This window comes from Pyrgilauda ruficollis, unplaced genomic scaffold (genome assembly GCF_017590135.1).
Source record: "Pyrgilauda ruficollis isolate IOZ18807 unplaced genomic scaffold, ASM1759013v1 scaffold107, whole genome shotgun sequence".
Taxonomy (NCBI): Eukaryota; Metazoa; Chordata; class Aves; order Passeriformes; family Passeridae; genus Pyrgilauda; species Pyrgilauda ruficollis.
Window position 1 is genome coordinate 39,758 of NW_024508877.1, and position 8,512 is coordinate 48,269.

An 8,512-nucleotide genomic window follows, 5' to 3' on the forward strand; every position below is an offset into this window, starting at 1 on the left:
TGATGCGTGTGTGTGCATGTGTGTGTGTCTAAGTGTGTGTGTCCTTGAATATCTTTTTCCATTGCACTTCAAGATTTGATGACTCCAAGTGATCCTGCTATTGATTCAATATTAGGGAAACAAAGAGTTATTAAGTGATAACCTGTTGGTGTATATTTTTTGCTCTGTTCATATAAACCAGTGGAGCAAGATCAATTTACTCTCCAGTTGAATTGCTTTTCTTGTGGGCACCTAAAGCATACGTTAGAGATCAGCTTCCAAGAAACAAATTTATTTTCCTGAAATGATGGTCTTTATTGGCAACATCTAGTTCTTTTAATTTTACAGTTGGTTTACCAGTTATTATCTCTGTTTTCATGAAGCATGAGAAAAATGCTAGAACAGTTAAATGTGCTTACCATATAGTTTGTGAATTAGTGACTCCTTAAAATTGGCAGCAGATGTGGAGTGAAACTGCACTGTCAGTTCTCCTTTCTCTCTCCCCCCTCCCTCTTTCCTCCCTGCAAACCCTGGGAAATCATTTGCCTGGCAGAGATTACCAAGGTGCCATCAGCATGTCACACTCGGCTCACACAGTGGTATCAAATATTCGTTCTTATTCCTGACCCCTCGTTTGGCTGTGACAAATCTGAGAAATCTGAAAGTTGTGGAGGCTGGGGAGGGGGAAGGAAGCAAAAACTCCTCTGATGCTTTTCTTGCCCATTATGCATTTGACGGAATGTGCCTTTTAAATGACTTGTACATCTCTTCTCAGGTGTGCTATGGGCAGAGTGGCAGCAATTGCCAGCGGTGACTAAGTGAGAAGTGACACTCTCTGTCTCTCTGAGGGTTTCTTCAAGTCCAGTTTGGAGCCTTTCATTACATTGCAAGAATCCATTAAGACAGAAACAAGGTTATTCCATGAAATGTTTTTGTGACTAAAGAGGACATCCAGCTCTTTAATCAGTGACAGAACATCTACTCTGACAAGACTGAGTGATACAATGCGCTTGGCTAGCACCTTTGCAACTGAAGGGGAATATAACTTACAAGGACAGACAGTATTCTCATTAAATTGCCATTGGTTGATTCATCAATGCTCCAGTGGAAATAATTATTCTGTATATGTTTGATGTAAATGTCTATGTCAAATGAAACCTCATTTTGTATTTTGCGGATGTCTGATCCATGATAATTTGGCTAATGCCTTCAGGTCATGAGATAACTGTCTTCTCCCTTCAGTTATGACAGGGGCTGCAGTGAGAGTCTAAGAGTGATTTGGAGGAGATAAATACACACACATACACACACAGATGCACACATATCTATTCATAAGCAAACAAACAAACAAACAAACAAAATCATCACTGCAATGTCAGTGTATCCCATGTGGATTTTATTTGCCACCATGTGGGTGCACCAGTTTTTGACTAGAACAAACTGAGAGTAGTTTCTTTGACCTTTACAAAGTCACCCCAGAATAACTGGCAGGCAAAATCTCATCCCGAAAACATCTTTTGCAGCAAGATGCTGGAAGTCACCATGGGGGGAAAGAGGTGCTGTTGTATACTTAGATGTGCCAATATAATGCTATAAACACATAAAAGGCTACAGATTGATTTTGGAATGAGCCATAAGCAAAGTGAAATCAGAAGCACAGTGAAGTACTGCAGAATTATCCCAGAAATGTTGAAGCCTCTCTGAATAGGTGTGACTTAATTTCTTTCTGTCTGTTCCAGGGAAAAAGGAGTTGTGCTTCATATATATAGCAAAATTACTACCCATATAATATTGTCTAATGAAAAATGGGGGAATAGCCAAATAATGTTCACTTATTCTCACTAAGAAGGTAAAAAGACACTGATTAGTCCACTTCAGTACTAAGGGAAAGATTTAAAGATTAGATTTGGGAGTTCTTACAATGTTGTTGGCATCTTCATAAGCATATAATCTTAAAACAATCTAATCTTTTTTATGCAAAATCAAGATCCGCAGTCATTTAGAAAACTGTTAGTGATTAATATATCCTTGATAATACCTAGTTGTATCTTATTTTATGAGCAAGGCTATTGAAATCAAAAGGACCAATTACTAGATAAGGAAAAACCAACTGTTCATTAAAATCTTAAGAGTTTAGCCTTTTTTTTTTTGTATGTGTGTGTCAGAAAGTCATTATACGGAGAGGGTGAAAAGACAAGTATATAGACAATGAGGAATATCAGCTGAGATGATTTTTCAAGTCTTTTTTGTTTTCAAATTCTTTGAAATAATGAAAACAACTGCTATTTTTAAAAAAAAATCATAATAAGGAAATTGAGAGGAAATAAAGAAGACCCAGAAATCAGTAATTACCGAGGAGGTTTTTTTTTTTTTCTTTCTTTCTAAGAGGAATAAGACAAATAAATGTTTTTCAAATGAGAGAATTGTGACTGTTTTGGTTTCTCAGAAGATAATGTTACAGTCTTATAAATTAACCTCTAATCAGTAGGAAAAGAAAATAAAAAATAAGAGAAATATCAAGAGCAGAGGTTTTTATTAAATATTTCAGCAATAACTCTTAGAGGGGAGAAGAGGAAAAAAGAGGCCAAGCTTCTCTAAGACAGTTCTGAGACAGTTTACTACTTGCAGTGGGAATTGGGAGTTCATAAACAGTTTGCTTAGAAGAAAGGCAGCAAATATTGTCTTTAAATCAGAGTTCAGATTGTAGTTTTGCTCCAGATTTAAATTTCCCAGCCTTCTTCTAAAGATGTTTGATAGGGAAAAAACTTGGATCTCACTTTTCTAGGCATGGGAACTAGATGGTGCCAAGCCAAAGTCCAGTGGCCCTCTTGCACTGTTAGTCCTGGGAGTTAGAGTACACTAATTTGAGAAGACCTCTGTGCTAATTACTAATTCTCTCAGAGGTAATTTTGGTGCTCTGCTGGATGTGCTGGATGCATCTCCTTTGTGGCATGGTGCCCAGCTGCCCTCTCTTCCCCATTAGTTGTCTGCTGTGGGACAGGGAGCAAGGCTGTGGCCCCTTTCTTGTCAGCCAAGATGGGTCTTGGCTCTGAGGGAGGAACGCAGACACAGAGTTCAGGGCTTGGTCTTCCTAGGGACAGCTACAGCAGCAGACTACAAAAAACTGAGGATATTTTTTTACTTTGTGATATCTCAAGAAAGGCAATTTCCATGAATGAGAGGCATAAAAGTTGGAATACTTTGCCTTGACAAAGACATGGGAAAGGAAAACAGCCCAAGTCAAAATTCTGTCATAAAGCTGCTTCCTTCTTTATACTTCTATAATCAATAGAGAAATCTATAACTCAACCCTTTATAAATAAAATACATGTTAACCAGGAAAAACATTGGGATGGATCTTTGGGATAGCTTTTCTTTCTACATTGTAAGAGTGAAAGTGTATTGTGTAGCATAAATAGTAGTATTGCATCCTTCATTTAAAGAAGTTCATCCTGAAAAAATATATTTATTTTGTTTATCAGCTAGAAAACTATATCTAGACACATAGAGACAATGAAAACTCATTCCACTGAAATTCCAGTAAACTTTAAAATATTTTTAATGTGGTACTCTGTTTTTTTCTCTATAAATCATGTGGCACATAATGAGTAAAAGTGGTGTATCAGAGGGTGAAGAGCTGGCATTTATTGAACAACTCTGATAATGTCAATAAAAAATAAGGTAGCAAGGAAGCACAACAGTTTTATCATTATGGAACCAATTATCTCTCTATCCTATATATGTGCAAAGTATAAAAATGAGGAAAAAGCTTGCCTCAAAAAATTTATTGCCAAATAAAGTATTGATACAGCTAATTGGTAAGTCTTTGTGCATTAATGAATAAAATAAACATTAATGTTATGAATGTGCATGCATTGCTGATGGATAGATAGTTAGTGGGATAGATAAGTGACAGTATTTATATACACATACACACCAACACACATATTATATCAGACTGTGGCTTATATCTTTTTCTCAACTCCTAATATCATCTCTGTGCATGAGACAGGGATCTTTGTCAGAGATTTATTCTGCAAATTAAATGAGCTATAGCCTCTTCCCTTATTTTAATGTACACTTTATTCTCAGAGCCATTGCTATTTAAATTTGTTCCTTAACACATGCGGTTCACTTTATTTTACTTTTACTGTGTCTGGACTATTCAAAACTGACACATATAAAAAATAGTGCAGTTTCCCTGAAATAGCAGTGCCTTTGTATGTGTGAAGCTATAAATAAACACTGGCAGTTAAACTTCCATGCTTTTAAACTTTAGCCTCTTTATCTCTGTCACTGTTAGAAGCCCCTATCTGGTCTGCCTTCCTTTTTTGCTTATGACAAAATGCTTATGCAGCAGTAATCAGTCTTGGAGGCCTACCCTCCTTTCCATTTCTTTCTTTCTCTTTTAATTTCTGAGTTGCAGCCACTAGTTTCATTGGCGTCTGCTGCAGCTTGGCCAACAAATCAAAGTAGTAAATGTTTCTTCCAGAGCCAGCCTCTCCTCTCACCAAGCCCTCTGTGGTTATCAGTCACAGCTGATTAGTGAATACACTGGCTTGTTCCATTTGCTACAGCCAAACCATGGTTAAAACCAGGTCACATCCTGTCCTTCAGGTGTGTCAACCACACCACTCAGCTTGGTGTCATCTGTAAACTTGTTGAGGGTGCACTCCATCCCACTGTTCCTGTCACTGATGAAGACATTAAAAGATATTGGTGCCAATATGGACCCCAGACGGACACCACTGTCACTGATCTGGTTGTTGAGCCACTGACTACTGCCCTCTGGAATCCACTGACCAACCAGTTCCTAATCCAAGGAACAGTCCACCCATCAGAATCCATCTCTCTCTAATTTAGAGAGAAGGATTTTGGTGGGGACCATGTCAAAGGCCTTACGGAAGTCCAGATAGATGATATCCTTAGCTCTTCTGTCTTCTACTGATATAGTCACTCTATCACAGAAGGCCACTTGGTTGGTCAGGCAGGAAGGACTTGGCCTTGGTGAAGCCATTCTGGTTGTATCAAGTCACCTCCTTGTTCACCATGTGCCTTAGCACAGCTTCCAGGAGGGCCTGTTCCATGACCATCCCATGCACAAAGGTGAGAATGATGGGCTGGTAGTTCCCAGGCTCCTCCTCTCTTCACTTTTTAAATACGGGTACACTGTTTCCTTTTTTCCAGTCACCTGGAATTTCATTTAGCTGCCATGATGTTCAGGCATCACATGCAGTTAGCTTGGCAAATGAGAAAAATCCCTCAGGATTCTGGGATGCATCTCATGGTAATTTAACTTATGAGTTAACATTGACTTATGTTCATTCAGGCTCCTCGGGGGGGGTCATGAACATGATCTTCTCTTATGGTGGGAGGGACTTTGCTCCTCCAGTCCTTCATTTGTTGTTAATCCAGTTAAGAGGTGTGAGAAGGAGATTTACTGAAGACTAAAACAAAACTGCTGAGTACCACAGCTTTCTTCTCACACATTTTTACTTTAGTTTACCTTAGTAAGTCTTAGTTTGTAAGACTTAGTCATCAGGGAGGGTGCTCTTTCTTTTACAGGACAACTTCTTACTAGTTTTTCCATGCTTGGAAAATCTCCAGCTGCACCATCACCTTGCTGACCCCATCCTTATGCAGTTGGCAGCATCCGTATACTCTTCCCAGGATACCTGTCCCTGGTTCTATGGCCTGTGCATTTCCTTCTTGCCCTTTACGGTAAGGAGGTGTGACTCATCCGTGTTTCTCTCTTGCCTTCCCTTTCTGATTTCTTACACCTGTGGAGCAAGACCTCTTGCATTTTAAGGAATCATCAGCCAGCTCTGTTCTGGTTACTGAAAATGACTTCTGGAGGTTGCTTTCTGGACAATGTCATGTTACAAATTGGCTCATTGTCCCATTTTTGAATGTGATAAACAGTTGGTGCTCAAGGAAAATTATTGCTTTTTTATGTCTTCTTCATGTGCATTTAGCAGCATAGAGGCTTCCTGAACTAACAATAGTACGTGGAGTGTAGAAGTAAATCTTGTTTAGAACATTGCCCATTAAATCAGTCAAACTTTTGAAACCTTTTGGTAATACTGCTAGTGTTTGTATGTATGAACACCTTCAAAATTTAGAAAACTGTGTGTAAATTCAAGGTCCCAAGTCAGGTTCTGGAACTCCAGTGTCACTGGGTTTACATCCTGCTTGTTGCACTCAATTCAATTGCTTCAGATTTAATTGACTGAAATTACTTTTCTTCAAATTCTTCAGAAGTTTGCTGCAGCTCAGATTCAATTAAAGTTCCTCCTACTACCATTCCCCTGGGTACCAGCTTTATAGACATATCTGTCAATATAAAACATTGCAGAGGAACATCTTTTTTACATGTATGCAAAATACTTTCTGCTTTGCCTTTCAACTTTCTGTTTAATAATATTAATAATAACATTAATATGAGTTTCTACTTAGGTTTTCAAATTGACCCTGGTGGGTTTTTCAACTCAAATGTTATTAGCAACCCAAACAAGTTGAGTCATGACTGAATTTTCACATGCATAAGTAATAACTTACCAGTTGCCACTGCAAACGCTGCTTTTCAAATAATTAAAACACTTTTCAGACAATTCAAGATTACAGATGAGGAGAGATTGTAGACTAAGCATATGGCTTCAATTTCAAGGAAATACTTCTGTATGTACATGAAACATTGTTCATGTATCATATTTATCAATATGATAGACCTGCCAACCCTTTTGGTTTTCTTTGGAGAAACATGTTTTTAAGCTCAGTTATGTTCTTTTTTGTAATAAACCAATCCTCAAACTCACACCTTTTTTTACTATGCAATGTACCCCATACCACCGTGGGCTTTATACACATGCACACACACATATATGTATATATGCACAGAAAGAGAGCTATGCCCATAATGAAAAATATAAAACTGAAATTTTCTTCCTGGATTTGCCTTTATAGTATTTAAAGGAACAATACTATAATATAAACATCAAGCTATAGTTGATTCACTATTTCTAGGGTTTCCCTTAAAGACTTTCTCAATCTCCCCTACTGTTTTTTGCACTTCTTTTCCATATAAGATCTAAACATTTCTGATGCTCGCATGAAAAAATAAACAATTATAGTCTATATTTTGAGCAAGTGATTATCACCTAAGCAGAGACTGAGTCAAAGGATGTGTCTCATCTGGCTGTATCATGATACTAGGACACCTTCCTCCCACGGTTTGACCTGAGTTTGGTGGGACTTGGTTTTCCTCAGCTGAGGTCCTGAGAAGCCAGCAGGGACCCCTGAGCTCACTGATGCAGGTGTTGGAGAGGCCAAAGACAGAAGAGATGAGATCAGATGAGGCAGGGCAGGGTAAAGACAGGGAGGAAAAACATAGAGATGAGAAAAAAACTGGTAGGGAGAAAAGTAAAATGTGATTTTCTAAAATGGTTTGGAAGAAAAGTCAGAAAGGACAAGCAATCAGGTTTTAGAAGTATTTTGATTGGATTAATGGAGGCAAAGATAATAGGAAAATGCTGAGTGGGAGGAGATGACAAATAAGTATTATATGAAATAGGAAGAATCCAGAGAAATGTAGACAAGTGCAATTTAAAATGTAATTTATAAATTTATGTATCTGTGTTTCCATTAAGAACAGAATGAATGTACAGCTAATGCCTCTGATAAAAGACAGTTCAAGCTAAATGAACATTTTCTATTTCCAACTCCCAAAAAGTTATTGAGTGATTTCATAGAATATGCCTAAAAGATTTTCATAAGCAAATCAAAAATGTGTATTTATGTTTCTATTTCTATGACATTTTTTCTTCCAAAAAAAAGGGTTTTTTCTATTTGTCTTTGAATGAAAATATTTAGTAGAATTAATTTTCCCCTTATATTTCTTGCCATTTTTGTCAGAACTAAAAAAGCCACAGAATTGGCAACAGAAAAATTTCCCCCTCTCCAGAGCACCACCAGCTTTTGCAATTATTTCACAACCACTGCAGTTCCCCTACCGTGTGTCATTCTTGACTTAAAGTTATTCAGAAAAGCTATTAAGCACTACATAATTGTGAGCAAATTGATGGTAATAAAGACAAGATCAACCAACATGACTGAGAGGCTGGAGGGACTGATTTATGAGGAAAGATGAAAAGAGAGACAGTAAATATGTATAGCTTGGCCAAATGATTGCTGGGGGTGGAGAGCAGGATAAACATCTACAAGGACTCTGTTTGAAGAATGTTGTCATCAGCAGGGGCCAAAAGCATCCGTGGTGTAACTTGACTCAAGTCAGCTTCAGTGGGATAACCTTGGGGATGGATTTGGCCATGAGTGAGTGAGAGTGAATGAGGAGCTGTAAAGGTAAGTCTGAGGCAATATGACTGAAAGGCATGAGAAGATTTGGAGCAAAAAGAAAAGGCAACCTGTGTATTTTCAGGAAAATCTTACCAGTGAGATCTAGAAGACTAATGAATTAGTTAATGAATGAAGAGCACTTTGAAGATGAAAAACGCTGTTCAGCTCCAGCTAAGCATCA